Below are 17,772 nucleotides of genomic sequence, written 5' to 3'. Positions count from 1 at the left end.
AATTCAGTGATTGAGGGAAGCAGAAGCTCTACTGGAGACTCAGACAGTGAGCTGATCTGTGCGCTATTATAAATTGAACAGTTGTTTGCTCTGTTGCAGTCGTGTGGTTACGGTTGCTCATTTCTCAAAGATTTTGTGGTTTTAGTGTCTCATGGTAATATACAGAAGTAAGAGGCCACATTAGCTTTGAGTGAAGACAAACCCCATGTGACTGAATGAACCGGACACATGACTCCATAATGCAAAGTCCATAATCAATCAAAAACAACCAGAAGAAAATCAAGAGGCAAACATTCATGCAAAATTCAAGGCACAACAGATCAGAGCAGAGTTCAGCGTTCCCTGCAGGAAAGAAATATCATGTACTGTTGGAAGAGAAACACAACTCTGACTCCTGACATATTATGGGAACATCTTCAATCAATAAAGCTGATATCAACAAAAGCACTGGGTGAGTGTGGAGTGGGGTAAGCTGTGCCAATCTGTAAATTGCTCTGTAGGCAAAGAGAAATGAGGTAAGGGTGCAAGTATGTCTGTTACGTTAAGAGGACATCATCATCACAAATGACTGTATTTAAATGCAACTTCATCATACACATGCAATGTGTACAAGCACTGCCCTGAGCTCCTCAAGATCTTATGGAAGATCCTGCAAGTGGTGTGGCGCAGGGGCACAGTTGCAAACCAGTGGAGGCACACAGAGGGAATCTGGATACCGAAGGAGGAGAACTCAACCAAACTGGAGCAGTTCAGATCCATCTCGCTCCTCAGCGTGGAAGGAAAGATTTTCTTCAGTGTCCTAGCCCGATGGATGACAGACTTCCTCCTTCTTCCATTCCCCTCAAGCTCATTGACGTGACCCTGGATCGCCACCACGTACCTAGTAAGATAATGGACCTCAACCTGAACTACTATGGGAATTTCAGGCTTAAGCCTGGGACACACCACAATTTGCTCGATTCAACATGTGTGAGAACTCTGATTGGATGCTCGGTTTTTAGCGAATGAGTCAGTGCCCAAGAATTAAAGTGAAAGTCATGAAAACGAGTAAGTAAATGAAGGTGGCAAGACAGAAGGCTGTTCTAATGTTACGTGATCTTTCCCAAGCATTCCAATATGCAAATATTTTCATAACAACATGAGCCGCTTAAAATGAATAAAGTTATCTACATATCTGATATTGAAAATGGTAAGCAAGCGCTACTTTGTTTATCTCGTATATCTCGTTTTGTATATCTGCGTATATCTCGTACATCCTTGTTTCAGTATCTCCTTTTAAATGATGAATATATACTATTGATAGCTGCTGATATAGACAGCTAATTCCTCTCATGCAGGTGCAGAACACACGTGATAGTTTACAGTCAGCTGTAGTCTGAGCAGTGTGTTCAAGTGCAGCTTTTGTATTTAAACGCTGCCGACACAAGGCGACAACATTGTCAGCTTTTGTTGCAGCTAGTTCTTTGAAGTCGGCTTGGTGTGTTCCAGCCTTAACTTAACATCAGAATTGCCTGAAGAAGGGAATCATAACTGGGTGTATCATCTCAGTTATCCTCTTAGCCCTTGCCATGAATATGGTGGTAAAAGCAGCAGAAATTGAGTGCAGAGGCCCTTGCTCCAAGTCTGGTGTCCAACAGCTCCATCAGAGCCTTTATGGATGACCTCACGGTAACCACACCTTCAGAGCCAGGAAGGTGGTGGATACTCCAGGTCCTGAAAAAACCAATATCCTTGGCAAGGATTAGTTTCAAGCCTGCCAAGTCCAGATCCATAGTGGGAAAGTGGTCAACAAATTCTGCTTCGAGTTGGGTGGGATTGTAATTTCATCAACCACAGAGAAGCCTGTCAGGAGCCTTGCAAGGTCTTTGACTGCAGCCTCAGGGACGCAATGGCCATTCAAGCCACCATCAGGGAGCTGGAATCTTGGCCACCACAGTTGAGAAGTCTGGCCTACCAGGTTGATTTAAAGCCTATATATACCAACATGGCATCTTACCTTGCATCCTCTGGCTTCTGCTGGTGAATGAAGTAACAATGTCAACAGTGGAGACCATTGAAAAGACGGTCAGTAGCTACCTCCACAGGTGATTGGGGCTGCCACACAGCCTGAGCAGCGCAGCACTCTGTGGCAAGAGTAACAAACTCCAGCTCCCATTCAGCAGCAACAAAGAATTCAAGATCTCTCGCATCAGAGAGGCGCTACTCTGTCAGGACTCCAAGGACTCAAGGGTGGCATCGGCAGGCATCATGGTGCGGGACAGGCAGGAAGTGGAGAGCACAGGAAGGCCTGGAAATTGCTGAGTCCCACCTGAGACACAGGGCTTTGGTAGGCACAGTAGCTACAGGCCAGGCAGGGTTAGGTGCCAAATCACAACCCCACTATGATTTACTCCATGGTAGGGACTGCCACCAGCTAGGCTGGTGCTGAAGAGGAAAAGACCTGCAGCATGGTGGGCATGTGGCAACAGGGAGCATGGATGAGGTAGAAGGCAGATATGGCAGGCAGATCACCAGCGGATCAAGTTCTTGGGCTGAGCGATCTATGATGTTTTCCTAGCCCAACAAATCTTCACACCTGGGCAAAGAATGATTCACTGGCATGTCATCTATGCCCTGGTTGGGGTTCCTTTGAGGGGAGGGCCTAGTGGAGGGCTGCTACTGCTGGTGGCATGAACAGGTGCTGAAGTCTGTTGCAGAGGCCATCTCTAGAGCCAACAACAAGCACGGCTTCCACCAGAGAAACATCACCTTTGTCAGGGTGGGGAAGCAGCCACATCCACAGCCCAAGCTGGCAGCTGGATCTGCTTCAGACAGGGAGCTTCAAGTAGATACTGGAAGGTAGCTCAAGTTCCTAGTCCACATCGTGCCAACTGCGTTGAGGCCAGACATGGTGCTAACATCAGCCACTTGGAAGCAGGTGCTCCTGATAGAGCTTAATGTCCTCTAAGAGGAGCATATCGAAGAGGCGAATGAACGGAAGCAATCCAAGTATCAGGAGCTGGTGGGCATGCTGCAAACCCATTGAAGTGAGGCTTTGCTGGCCAGTCACTGTGTAAGGTCTACACAAGGGCTGGGCAAATTCGGTCCTGGAGGACCACTGTCCCACAGAGTTTAGTTCCAACCCTAGTCAAACACACCTAAACCAGCAAATCAATGTCTTCGTGGTCACTGAAAAGCTACAGGCAGGTGTGCCTGATTAGGGTTGGAGCTAAACTCTGCAGAGCAGTGGCCCTCCAGGACCGAAGTTGCCCAGCCCTGTGTACACGCTGCTTGGCATTACTGAGGATGCGAAGAGGAAAGCCATAAATGCAGAAAGGGCCTCCAGATGGTTGTGGCTTAAGAGGAGTGATCCATGGGCCAGTGCTGCTAGGCCACAAGCTAGGGTCTGATCAACACTGGCTGAGTCACTTGAGCAAGGGTGTACGAGGTTGAAAGACCAGAAACACCTGATGACCCCAGGAGCATCACTGAAGGTGTGTTCCAGCACATCTTAGGATGTATCTTTGATGCGTCATTACAAATGTGTAATTAAAAACATGTTTAAATACATGACATACAAGTTTCAATTGAAATGACATTAAAGTATATTTTAGTTTATTATAAATGCTTCTGACATTACATATAAAAATGTACTGGAGTCCTACTGGGGCAGTTATGGCCTAATGGTATGACAGTTGGACTTGTAACCCAAAGGTTGTGGTTTTGAGTCTCAGTACCAGCAGGAAATATAGGTGGGAGGAGTGAATGAACAGAGCTCTCTTCCACCCTAACTGAGGCTGCCCACTGCTGTATGCATATATGTATTCACTTCTCACTGCTGTGTGTGTGCATTTGGATGGGTTAAATGCAGAGCACAAATTCTGGATATGGGTTACCATACTTGGCTACACATCACATCACTTCTTAAGTGGGTCAAAATCACCTTTAATGTTCAGCTAATTGCATTTAATATAAATGTAGACTTTATAAATAAATAACATGTGTCAATTAAGTGTCAGAAATCATTATATTAATTCCACACTTAAGTCTATTGTTTAAGAGAATGTTAAAGTGTACTTCTTTGTCACAAGGGGAGACAAAGCAGGTTATTTACATGGTTTTTGATTATTTACATTGTTTAGTGATAAACTGACATGTTTGTCTAAATCAGCATGTATATTGTGAGGCTTATAATTCATTTTACTTGCTATGCATAAAATGTGCTTTTGTTTTTAGCATAAAAAAATGCTTCTCACTTTTTATGTGTATCTCTCAGTCACAAGCAGCTGTATATGATAGATATGATGAATGTGTATGAATGTCACACATGCTATAAAGATGCTGTTAAACATGAGGACACAGCAGAGTGACTATATTGACAATATAGAATGACCTCCAGAGGCTTAATGCTTTCATTAATCAGTTTCTGCATAATAAAATATTAAGGACACACAATTTTGTTTAAATGTTATTTGATGAAATGTCATTCTGTAATGTGACATGTAAGCCAAGGTGAACAGTTGATCTCTACAGGTGCTGCACAGCGATATATACACGACTGGAACACCTCATTAACCAATCAGAACCTGGGCTTGGATCGATCCTTTCCATTATAAGAATTTAATAGAGGGGTAGGATGGAGATGAGAGGACACGTGGATAAAGAGTCGTCTGCAATCACATAAAGTCTTCTTATCGTCTGTGAGTGAATGACTGTTCATCAGCTGGGCGGACACACAAGGAGCACTATGCAAATCTCATGAATGCTTTTATCATTGTAAACTCTATTAATTCACAATTAACCTTCATTATCCTGCTGAAACTGAAGCAGTTCATGAGGACCAGATTCAACACAACCACAGTTTATCACAAGCCATCATTCAGTGTGATCATGATTATGCTGTGATGCACAGTCAATATCATCCAGTCTAATGTTAATATGTCATTTGCACGAAGCAGCAAATCTCTAACAGAAGCTGAGATGGGCAAAATGAAATGTGAGAAACAAAGACTGCAGTAAGTAAGGTGCTTTTATAGTAGAAAGAGTTGTATAAAACAGCATGATATTTAGACAGACTGTAAAAAATGATCGTGATTTAATGGTAAAAAACTGTGAAAATGCTACAGTAAAAACCTGTTAAATGCCCTACTATATACGGTGAAAAACTGTAATAGATATTTCATGTAATTTTACAGTAAAATACAATTTTTGGAAGTGAAATAGAACGTATAATTTACAGTGAAGGAAACGTAAATTGACGGTCCCAGAATTCCCTGCGTTGCATTGCATTTCAAATTTGATGTTTTTCTTTAAAATATCTATGTTTCTTCTTAGTTTTGTCTTACCAGTTATGTTTATTAGGCTTGTATGTTACATCTAATGTTGTTAAATTAATGTTTATTGCATATTTCAGTTTCATGTTTGTCACCATGATGGTGCTTAGTGTTTGTGTGAATGACATTGTGAACCTATACAGTAGTCAACATTTGAAGTGGATCAAAAAAGTTAATCAAGGTTGTCCTAAGACAAGAACGCATTTGGTTTTAGTTTATATATATTTTGGCCTTCTCAGCTTGTGCAAAAGCTGCTTGTGGTGAGCTTTGATTCATCATGTGACTTTCCCATCACCACCTGCTTTTGGTGGTTATCATTGTATTACAAAGGTACAAAACAGATTTCACATCTTCAATAGGTTGGTATATTATTATAACATTATATCGGTTAATTAAATTTAAGTTAAATTCATAAACCCTAAAATGTTGCTACCGTATTTTTTACGGTAAAATTCTGGCAACCACAGCTGCCAGTTTTTTACTGTAAATATGGAATTTTGAAAAAAAAAAAAAAGTTTTTACTTTTCTAAAGAGCACTTACAGTTTTTTTCAATTGCTTAAGCACAATTTTGAAAACAGGGCCCAGTTTTTCAAACCCCTTCACACAATTAGCACAACACTACACCAAAGTAGCACAACACCTCAGATAATTTGCAAAATGGAAAATTGTCAAAACTATACAATGTCTTTTAAAAACCTTATTTTGTTGTTATAACATAAACACAACCATCATATGGTCTGATTCTGTTTGAATCAGTTAAACCCTCCTGTGCTCAACCTAAAACACTTTTAGCATTTACACAGAGAAAGTGTACAAATAAATTCACCAACACCACATGACACCAATTGTGCAGACTAATAAAAATATTTATTTCTTTTCATGTACTCAGGTCAGTCAATACTGAACATTTCAACAAAACATTCATAACAAAACATTTTCCAGTTTTTTTATACAGTATTACTGAACGAACCATTGTGCTGTAAGCTTACAGTAATACTGTAACATAAATTACATATCCAGTTCAGTACAGAATAAAAAAATAAAATAAAAACCTAAACATCTCTCTGCCTAGCTGGATCTGGCCACAGGGCCTCGTCAACATCACAGGCTATATTTTCATTTGCAAGGCAACGTGGGAAGAATCTTTTGGAGTGACGAATCCACCCTTGTATGGATGCTGCTTCAATTTGATCACATGCTTCCTCCATAGCTTGAATGAGGGCCATCTGGACATAGGGCCGGAGATCATAAACCTTCCACCGCCATGCTGAGAAGAACTCCTCGATGGGGTTTAGGAAGGGGGAGTATGGTGGAAGGTATTGAACTGTAAATTGTGGGTGTTGATGAAACCAGTTTTGGACCAGAGCAGAACGATGGAAAGCTACATTGTCCCAGACGACAATGTATTGCATCTGGTCCCTTTGGTTTGCTGCTGTGATAATATTGTGTAATCTGTCTAAAAATGTAAGAATGAGGTCAGTGTTGTAAGGACCCAAGTTGGCATGGCGGTGGAGGACCCCATTCTGTGTAATGGCAGCACAAAGGGTAATGTTACCCCCACGTTGCCCTGGTACATTGACAATAGCCCTGTGGCCAATGATGTTTCTTCCCCTTCTTCTCACTTTTTTCAGGTTAAATCCAGCCTCATCAATGTATATAAACTCATGCAGGACTTCCTCCGCATCCATTTGCAAAACTCTCTGAAATACAGCAAAATATCACATTGTGTAGATCAATATACTGTAGGTCTGCTATACAGTAAAATTACATGTACAGTAAAAAGGTTATGTGTGCAGTACACAATACTACAGTCAGTGAACAAAACGTACCACCACATATTCACGCCGCAGGACTTTCACCCTGTCTGAATTTCTTTCAAATGGCACTTTATACAGTTGTTTCATCAGAACTTGATGTTTTTAAGGATACGGGCTATTGTTGACAGAGAGACCTGTTGGACATTATTGAAAATTGGGTGATCATTGACAATATGGGCTTGAATTTCTCTAAGTCTGATTGCATTATTGGCCAAAACGAGGTTTATGATCTCTCTCTCTTGCTCCTGTGTGAATATGGGGCCCCTCCCTCCTTGGTGTTCTCGACGTTCAATCCTATGTTGGCCAAACGAAATACATGTAGCTTACTGTAAAATGATACACGAATAGATACCAAAACTGTTGATATAGTACATGCAGTAAGCTATGGATTTTCTGTTGACAGAAGATAAGTTTCTCACCTGTGCTCTTGACGAAATGTCCGAACTATTGATGCCACCGTGTACCTGCTTAGGTTAGGCTGTACTCTCAGTCCAGCCTCCCTCAGTGTTAGTCCGTGGTTTATTACATGGTCCACAATTGTAGCACAAATTTCGTTACACAGATTTGGTTGTCTTCTTCTTTGTGCATGTCCTACCCCTCCTCCAGGTCTTCCTCTTCCTCTCCCTCTTCCTCTTCCTCTTCCTCTACCTCTACCTTGGCCTCTTCCTCCACCTTGTTCTCTCCGGATTCCCCCTCTCATCCGCACTCTCCCTCTTCTTCTGACATCATCCATTTTTGTTGAAGACAGGTGAATTTACCTGTTGCCTTCTTATAGTGCTTAAACCTGATTGGTGTGTCTACAATTAAGCACCAGTGTGTGTGCACACCTGGTGGCTGTGTTTAACCAATTGGTTCATGGGTGTGTTCATTTGAAAGCCTTTGCTTTGAAATTGCAAGGAAATGACATCATGATAAATTTCTGTGTCAAATGCATACAAGTGTGTTTAGTGTTTTGCAAATCACTGTGTGTAATGTTTTGCAAAAAGTGTGAAGCTGACAATGTGCTTACAGTTGTGCAAATCTAGGCCGGTGTTTTGCTCCTTGAGTGTAAGGTTTTGCTAATTGTGGGAAAGTTTTAATTTTAGTGTGTAAGCAATTGAAAAAAACTGTAAGAGATTTATGAAATAACATAAGTTAATACAATATATTTGAGTGTGAATTGAATGTAATGTTTTGGATACTTAAATGCATGTTATTTACAATTAAATTAAAACACCACATATTCACGCCGCAGGACTTTCACCCTGTCTGAATTTCTTTCAAATGGCACTTTATACAGTTGTTTCATCAGAACTTTATGTTTTTTTAAGGATACGGGCTATTGTTGACAGAGAGACCTGTTGGACATTATTGAAAATTGGGTGATCATTGACAATATGGACTTGAATTTCTCTAAGTCTGATTGCATTATTGGCCAAAACGAGGTTTATGATCTCTCTCTCTTGCTCCTGTGTGAATATGGGGCCCCTCCCTCCTTGGTGTTCTCGACGTTCAATCCTATGTTGGCCAAACAAAATACATGTAGCTTACTGTAAAATGATACACGAATAGATACCAAAACTGTTGATATAGTACATGCAGTAAGCTATGGATTTTCTGTTGACAGAAGATAAGTTTCTCACCTGTGCTCTTGACGAAATGTCCGAACTATTGATGCCACCGTGTACCTGCTTAGGTTAGGCTGTGCTCTCAGTCCAGCCTCCCTCAGTGTTAGTCCGTGGTTTATTACATGGTCCACAATTGTAGCACGGATTTCGCTACACAGATTTGGTTGTCTTCTTCTTTGTGCATGTCCTACCCCTCCTCCAGGTCTTCCTCTCCCTCTCCCTCTTCCTCTTCCTCTACCTTGGCCTCTTCCTCCACCTTGTTCTCTCCGGATTCCCCCTCTCATCCGCACTCTCCCTCTTCTTCTGACATCATCCATTTTTGTTGAAGACAGGTGAATTTACCTGTTGCCTTCTTATAGTGCTTAAACCTGATTGGTGTGTCTACAATTAAGCACCAGTGTGTGTGCACACCTGGTGGCTGTGTTTAACCAATCGGTTCATGGGTGTGTTCATTTGAAAGCCTTTGCTTTGAAATTGCAAGGAAATGACATCATTATAAATTTCTGTGTCAAATGCATACAAGTGTGTTTAGTGTTTTGCAAATCACTGTGTGTAATGTTTTGCAAAAAGTGTGAAGCTGACAATGTGCTTACAGTTGTGCAAATCTAGGCCGGTGTTTTGCTCCTTGAGTGTAAGGTTTTGCTAATTGTGGGAAAGTTTTAATTTTAGTGTGTAAGCAATTGAAAAAAACTGTAAGAGATTTATGAAATAACATAAGTTAATACAATATATTTGAGTGTGAATTGAATGTAATGTTTTGGATACTTAAATGCATGTTATTTACAATTAAATTAAAATGTATTATACTTTAATTTTTAATAAAAGCAGTAGGACTTTAGTGCATCTTTATATGTAATTTCATAAGTACTTTATATTTGACAAGTATATATTACTCATAATTACTTATACAATTTAGTAAATTCAAAGTATATGTATTATAACTGTGGTTAAAATAATTCTGAAGACTGTATCACAATGTGTATTGTAATAGATCATAATGCAATACAGGCTTCAAGTCTTGAAGTGTTACAAAGTGGGCTCTTTGAAAAGCAAATGAAGCACTCATCTGTACTTTATACAAATCTTTATTTGAACAGATGTGGAGGAACAGCATGTTCGCAGCCAACATTTTCACATGAAAAATCATCATTGAAAAAATATAATTTATGACTGTTTCCATTTGATACTTCCTCAAACATATTAAATCTACGAATGGAAATAAAGATGGTCGCTGTGGCCTGCTGGGAATGACAATGAAATGGAAGAAATGTCACATTTCTGTGCTGTATTGCTGTAAATCATGCCATCAGGTGATGGTTCAGAATGAGTTTACATGTGTTCCGTTTGCACATTTGTGTTTGGCCAAATTTGCAAAACCTTTGCAAATCTCTTGGTAACAGTGTGTCTGTTTGGGCTGGTGTGTGTATTGACTTTTCTTACAGCAGAGTTTTGCATCAGAGACTTTGATTCACTGTCTAACAGTCAATATTGTAGGATGTATTTCTGGAGCAGTCACTTAACTACAACACTTTCACACCACAATAACAAGCTAAACAAAATTGACTTCTGACTGTCTGCTGGCCTTCATACATGTTTCCTGATCTTCCTGGTGAAACCAAAGTCTCTTCACAAACGGTGTTACCAGAGTGCTGATCTTTGATTTTACTGCACTGGACTTTCTCACTGTATCATTTTGCATGTTCATTGTGTTTTTGGCATTTATGGAGCAAAAACAAAATCAATGGCCATTCTCCATCTAAAATGTTACTTGATATTAATGTCTTGTTTATAAATGTCAGGAGCACAGTTGTGGTAATTAAGGTCATTATTTTTAACATGTATATATATATATATATATATATATATATATGTATATATTATTATACATGTTCATAATAAATATACACAGTACACACACATTGTCAGACTCTGTTCCATGTTTTGTCTGTGTCTTGCTCCCCAGGTGTTCCTTTCCCGTGTTTAATTTGTCCCAGGTGTTCCCCATGATGGTTCATTGATCCCAGGTGTGTCTCGTCATGCCCTCCTCCTGTGTGTATTTAAAGTGTTCCCAGTCCCTAGTTCTCTGTCCGCTGTTGAACGTCTTCCTGTGTTCGTCTCCCTTGGTTCATGCAAATAAAGTCCTGTCAACATATTCTCTAGCGTCTCCTCGTCCCTCGTGTGTGTGCAACGTGACACACATACAATATATTAAGTAAACAAAATATTTTATTTTGTTTTTTATTTTCAATTCAGTTTTTGTCCATCAGCACTGGGACTTTTCAGTCCACTTGCCAGGCATTTCCACAAGCACACACACACACACACACACACACACACACACACACACGTTTGTTTCTATGAATTGTGGGGACTTTCCATAGACTTCTATTACTTTTGATATTTTTTATCCCCTAACCTTAAACCTACCCCTTACAGAAAACCTGTTTGCATTGTTACCCTTTCAGATAAACATCATTTACTATTTTTAATCATTTTTTTCCCCTCGTGGGGACCGCAGGCTGGTCTACACAATGTCAAAAATTTCAGGTATTACTATCCTTGTAGGGACATTTGGTCCTTACAATGTAGCATAAAGAAGTACACACACACATAAAGGTGCATTCGGCCGCAGATGTGAAAATGAGAGGGGCTTGGTGATAGGAACACAGTGTTTCTGTCAGAACATCAGGTCACATCTTCAAGACATCACAGTCTGGAGGATCACACATGCTGACCGTCACAGAGACGATTCGAGAACACTTTTAACACTAATATCAGTCGAGATCCCAAACGTAATTCAACTGCTGCACAAAAAGATAGACTAATAATGACATATTCAGTTGACAGGAAAAGGTTGTATTATTTTTTAATCAAGCTGAATTAAAGAATGCTTTATTTTATTCATGATTCATATCTCATTAAGTTAAATCATTAACACGGATTCCTGAGCACACAATACCTTTTATCTATTTTTCATATCATCAGAGAGTTTTACAGTAACATTAGCAACGGATGCTGAAGAATAACTTGCAATGTTATACTTCTAAGTAACTCAGTAAAGAGTTCAATTGTTGTGCCTCTGAATAATAAAAGGCATGGGTTTGCTCAGAGAATCAGTGTCTTTCAGAAGTGGACTGGATTCATCGCTCCAGACAGGACTGACAGCTGTGCTCCAAACTGGGAAATGAGGAGACCAGAGGGGGAAGAGAGAGATGAAAACAGTTATTTTAATAAACCTGGCCTACCTTTACTCCTCTGGTGCTATGTACACATAACCTTGTTTATCAAAGCGACTGTTTGAAGCGCTCGTCTATGTTTTTTTCTCTTTCATTTTTGCAATACCTGCAGCCTCGAGCGGCTCACTCACTCACTTTGTTGTTTTCCGTGTTTTCTTACTTTTTCCTCCCTCTTTCTCTCTCTCCCTCCCTTCTCTTGCTCTTTTGTAGTGCAGGGTTGAATTTTGGGTTGAGCCGGAGAAGAGACGCAGTGATCCCGTCAACATCTCTCGCACATGAATGCATTGGGTACTGTGCATGTGCATTAAATACAGCTGTTAACATGTAATAACTGCAGGAGAGTCCGAGGTGCTGCAGGGGGCTGAGGAGGCCATGACCTCTGACCCTGAGACCTCAGCTGTGCAATATTACACACATGCACACCTACATTTCTGTCAACTTTTAATTTTCTCTTTCTCAGTGCAGTTCGGGTCAATTTGAACAAGCTTCATTAACATGATAAACAAGGCTATACAGATAGACAGCAAGAAAATAACTGTGATATTGTTTCTGCAACTAATAGGTGCAAGCATTAGTAATCCCAATTCAGTATGGAAATAAATTCAATCACAAATAAGTATGTGCATATTATAATGAGCAAGCATTCAAACTTTAATGACTTTGATGATACTGTAAGTAAACCAATTATAGGTTGAAGCAGAGGTGTAAAGAGTACCTAAAAACCATACTTGAGTAAAAGTACAGATACCTTACAGTGAAAATTACTCCACTACATGTTACAAGTCACCAACTTCAAAACAACTTGAGTAAAAGTCTTAGAGTATCTGATTTTAACAGTACTTAAGTATTTTACTTATACTAAATATAGGCTCAAAAAATGCACTAGTCAAAGAGACATGCCAGTGAAAAAATGTAATGTTGTGGAGAAGCTGGGCAAAAAAGGCAGAGGCAAGGATCTATGTGCAGGTATTTAATGCATGAAACAAAAACAAGAAAGAGTTGATTTGTGAGGAGAGCAATCACGTTTATTTTCTAAAACCAAAATAAAACTGAACACCTCAAAATTACATAACAAAAAACAAACAAACAATCAATATCCTTCAAAAAGATTTCTTCAGTGTAAATTTTAAATAAAATAATGTTAAGTAAAATTAAAATGCCGAATCCTTCTTGCACTGGCTGTGCTGGTTTGGGCCTCATTGCCGGCTGCAGTCATGTCCTCGTCTCATATATAAAACACCTGTGAGTAAAGAGTACAGATACTCATTCAAAAATGTAGTGAAGTAGAGAGTAAAAGTTGCTAATATCTTTGATACTCAGTACAACTACAAAGTATCCAAAAAGATACTCAAGTACAGTAACTAATTACATTTACTCCAATACTTTACACCTCTGGGTTGAAGGCTTCTTTATTTTGTTAACACTTTATACAATACTGATCGTTTTAAAGCAGCTTCACAATAATGAACAGGAAAATAACAGTCAATGACAAATTCTGCTATAAGCAGCTTTAAAAAAGACACCAGTGTTATTATTCAGCTCAGTTCTGATTCATTTCAATAACTGTGTAAAGTAAATCAATTGAAACAATTTCAGTTCAGCTTTATAGAAGACAATAATGTCCTTATTCAGCTCAGTTCATTGTAATTAATCATTTATTAACAATGAATCAATTATGAATGAATTTGATTCAGCTATAAAGGAGCTCTACAGTAAACAATAGTGCCTTCTTTTAGCTGCAAGATTTGTTTTCATTAGGGATGGGCGTATCGATCCAAAGTATCGATATATCGATACTGACGCGAGTATCGAAAGTATCGATACTCAAACAAAAAATATCGATACTAAGGTGTGTTTTATTTACCAGTGATTTTGTTAATTTAACAAAAAAATTAAAAATAATGCGTACAATATGCATTGAATTGGACGAATAACCTTTGTTAGCCAGTAATTGTGTAGGATATAACTATTTTCTTGCTCATCTGAACACGCAAATGTTGCAAGACAGAACCAATCCATCACAGAGAGCGTTCACTCACTTCTGACAGTGCATTCAAACAGGGCTGTGTTTCCCAAAATATCATAAGAAAAATAATAATAATAATGCGTACAATATGCATTGAATTGGACGAATAACCTTTGTTAGCGAGTAATTGTGTAAGATAGAACTATTTTCCTGCTCATCTAAACACACAAATGTTGCAAGACAGAACCAATCCATCACAGAGAGCGTTCACTCACTTCTGACAGTGCATTCAAACAGGGCTGTGTTTCCCAAAATATCATAAGAAAGCATTAAAGCTTTTGGGAACTGCAGCCCTGAACAATGCTAATTTCACAATAAACAAGCTGAAATTGTAGCCTACATAGTTTGTGCAATTACAGTTATTTAGTATTTATAGATTTGAATCATGTGTAAACAAAAAACATATTTGAACCATGTGTAAACAAAAATATAACCTAATAATTTACAATTACAATTAAGGCGTATTGAATGTTAAAATGCATTTTAAACATAAAGTTAAGTGCTTATCATTACCCATTTTACTCTTAGTAATTTAATAATTTAATACATTTCATAATTTAAAAGTTTAGTTCAGAAGTATCGAATCGGTATCGATATCGACGATACTGCCTTGAAACATATCGGTATCGTATCGAAAACAAAATAAGTGGTATCGCCCATCCCTAGTTTTCATCCAGTAGTGTCAGTTTTTACGATTTTTTTAAACCCTGAATATCTTTTTGTTTGAGTCAACCAATCAGTTTGAAAAAGTTTGGGGACCAAAGACCTTTTGTTTGTTTGACCAATGGAACACGGGGGAGCGTTCAGAAAACAGTCATTTAACGTGTAACGTTTATAGAATCAAAAATAGACAACCCCCCTCAAACTTAAATTACCAAACAGATTTGAAATGGAGTCTGTACATTAAAGTTATTGTACTCTGCCCACAGTATATCAACCCTAATCCTTTGGAGCACCCGCCTTCTTCATAAAACCCCGCCCACAATATGTTTAATCTGCTAGTGTCACTCAAAATGACTGACAGGCAGAAAAGCTTTGCGATTGGCTAAAAAGTGCAGGCTGCTTTTATTTTGCCGTGTACAGATCCTGGTGCAGCTGAGATTTCTCACACACCTTTTCCAAGCACAGGTAGTAAGATTTTACGCGTGGTTTTAAACAAAAGCTCTTTCAGCACATTAAGTGTTTCGAGCTGAATTAATTGCTGAAAGCTGTGGAGAAGCAGAAGACTGGAGTAAGCACGCAGTCGTTATAAATCATACAGAATGAAGTTTTTTGAAAATCTAAAAATGCAGAAGTTTCCTGTGAGGGGTAGGTTTAGGGGTAGAGTTGGTGTAGGACAATAGAATATAGGGTCTGTACAGTAGAAAAACCATTACGCCTATGGAGAGTCCCCACAAGGATAGCTGACCAGACGTGTTTGTGTGAGTGTGTGTGTGTCTCCGTCAGTAGGGGGCGCCTGTCCCCTCGTGAAGAGCGCCGGTGACGTCACGGCCCTCTCTCTAGCCGCTCGCAGCGCAACAGAGTATCGGAGCGAGCGCGAGACGCGGAGAGAGAGCATGGGGCGCGCGGATCGGCTGGAATAAGAAACATTTCCCAACACTTTCAAAAACTTTCTCAACTCGGCCGACAGATATGGATACCATCATTTTGAGCATATTACTCCTGCATACGGCGTTTGGAAGCGCAGGAGCCCAGTACACTCCCGGTAAGTAGCCAAAGATTCACCGTTACCGAGCGGAACGAGCAAAAGTTTACGCGGCTGTTGCGTTGAATGCGTGCGCACCTTTATGTGTGGCACGAGCGCACGTTTACCTCAGAAGTTCATTTGTGTGTCCTGGTGGCTCTTTTGGCAGGGAATGAGTGAGGGGTGCTGATGGTTTGGGCTGGTTTTGTGCTGGAGAAGAGGGACACACAGGCATCAGCTGCGGAGTGAAAGTGCTCCACCGAACCCTATTAACCCTCCTCAGCCATCCGCTCGGGATTTCTGTCGTGATTGGGAGAGAAATTCCCTTCCGTCCAACAACACGAAAACTATATTTAATTTCTAGCGACTCGACGAATGGTTCAGTGGGACATCGCAGGAAATTCAGCGAAAATCTCAAACTCCGAAACCTCCTTTTGAGCAGTCTCGCAGGAAAACAGTTTTCTAAGTCCTGGTAAAAAAGTAAAGGGCTATTCATTTAAGAATAGAACAATCTGTAAGAATGTGTTTCTTTAGAATGTTATGCCCCCCGTTAGCGTCCCTCAGGATTGGCTTCACATTATAATATGAATTCCCACAGGATTTCTGTGCGTAATTCCTGAGGATGTTTAGAACTCGGGGAAATAGAGAAAACTTGATGAACTTTTCAAAATGCAGGATCAAAATTATTATTTTTTTTTATTCTGTTCATTTGGTAATGATGTTTCTTTCAGGAGGTTGTTGCAGAGTGTTTTTGAGAGTCAGAATCAGTTTATATATATATGTGTGTGTGTGTACATACAGTATATTAGTTGTTATTATTCTAGGATAGAACAGTTTTAGCTGGAGCGCAAATGTAACGTAAAGCATCATGATATATTGGGTCAAGACTAGCACATGAAATACTTTTGTCAGATGTTTTAGTTGTTTTCATGCAGATATGAGGATAAAGTAAAGCTGTTGCAATGTTGAAATGCTTTCAGATGAGAGAAATGCATGAGTTTAGCTTTGATAGTGTTTCCAAATGTGTCACTCGAAATGTTTCTGAGTTGACTCACGGTATCAGACATTCAGTTACAACATGTGAATCACGTTGTTCTTGCCACACTATTACCACCATCGTCAGTATTACTGTTGGTCTCTTTGTAAATAAAGAAAATGTAAGAGGTACGAGGTCAGATGAAGCTAAACTGTGTTTTTTGTTTTTAAACAGACATTTTGTATAAATCATAAAAGTTTCTGTTTTCAGACAAATGTTTTCCAGCACATCTAATCTTGTGATTTGGGGTGATGCTCACATCTGTCTGACTGTAACCGTATCGCAGATCGTCTGCAGGGGTTGGGGGGGGGATACAGCTGTCTGTGTAATTGCTGATTAATGAGTCTAACCCTCGGATTAATTCTATTAGAGTAATCAAAAACAACGGATGACAAATGGCAAATTACGGGAGGCTGAGATTGATTAGTGACTGGTGTTAATTATGCCAGCGTGTTATGGGAATGAAGAGGGGGATCAGCGCTCGATAATCCCTGATATCGCTCTCTTTCTCTTTCTCTGGACGCAGCTCAAATGGGACACTCGGAGAAAGGTGAGTCGTAAATCCACGCCGCTATCATCATCATCATCATAAACATCTGTCCAGGGCATCTGTGTCTGAGTGATTGACCCGATGGCCTCGTCCTGATGTGCCGCTCTGTGGTTTGCGTGACTGTGAGCCACAGTGATGCACACAAACACATCAACGTATATCATTCAGCTGTGTTTACCCCCCAAATACACACTAACAGGAAAACCGTCACTTCCCAGAATTCCCTCGCAATCAGCGTTCAAAGCAAAAGCAAAGCTGGAGTTGTGTTTGTAATGAGCCCCGTCTTGATTCTTTTACTCAGGTACATTCAGAGTACATTTCATTGCAGGCTGTCATAGAAACATGATTACAGAGAAGGACAAACGGAAAATTTGCTTTTGCATTTCTTTAGAAGAGTTGGCGTGGCGACTTTGAAAAGGTTTTAAAGGAAAGCCTTGTGAACGGCACTCAGACACAATAGCAAAATCTGCACATTTCTTACCCGACTGCTGCAGACGCGATTA

General features: G+C 39.8%; 1 long non-coding RNA gene and 2 pseudogenes across 2 annotated transcripts; 2 read left to right on the top strand and 1 right to left on the bottom strand.

Moving 5' to 3' along the window:
- Positions 1–639: 639 nt before the first annotated feature.
- On the top strand, positions 640–4,349 carry LOC107660541 (uncharacterized; annotated as a pseudogene).
- A 2,591-nt stretch (positions 4,350–6,940) lies between these two features.
- Positions 6,941–7,828, bottom strand: LOC107660547 (uncharacterized). 2 transcript variants are annotated; one of them, XR_001631015.1, is made up of 4 exons: positions 7,803–7,828; positions 7,550–7,748; positions 7,143–7,424; positions 6,941–7,013 (listed from the first exon to the last, which is right to left on the bottom strand). It is a non-coding gene; the product is annotated as an uncharacterized LOC107660547 (long non-coding RNA). The 2 variants fall into 2 exon arrangements; XR_001631014.1 differs by lacking the exon at positions 7,803–7,828 and having other exon boundaries at positions 7,550–7,752.
- Positions 7,829–15,516: 7,688 nt separating this feature from the next.
- The window catches only part of LOC107660535 (receptor-type tyrosine-protein phosphatase kappa-like), a 181,563-nt pseudogene continuing 179,307 nt past the window's right edge, over positions 15,517–17,772 (top strand).

This window comes from Sinocyclocheilus anshuiensis, unplaced genomic scaffold (assembly GCF_001515605.1).
Source record: "Sinocyclocheilus anshuiensis isolate Anshui unplaced genomic scaffold, SAMN03320099.WGS_v1.1 scaffold659, whole genome shotgun sequence".
Taxonomy (NCBI): domain Eukaryota; kingdom Metazoa; phylum Chordata; class Actinopteri; order Cypriniformes; family Cyprinidae; genus Sinocyclocheilus; species Sinocyclocheilus anshuiensis.
Note: the sequence above shows the minus strand (reverse complement) of the source record. Positions and strands in the feature narration are given on the sequence as shown.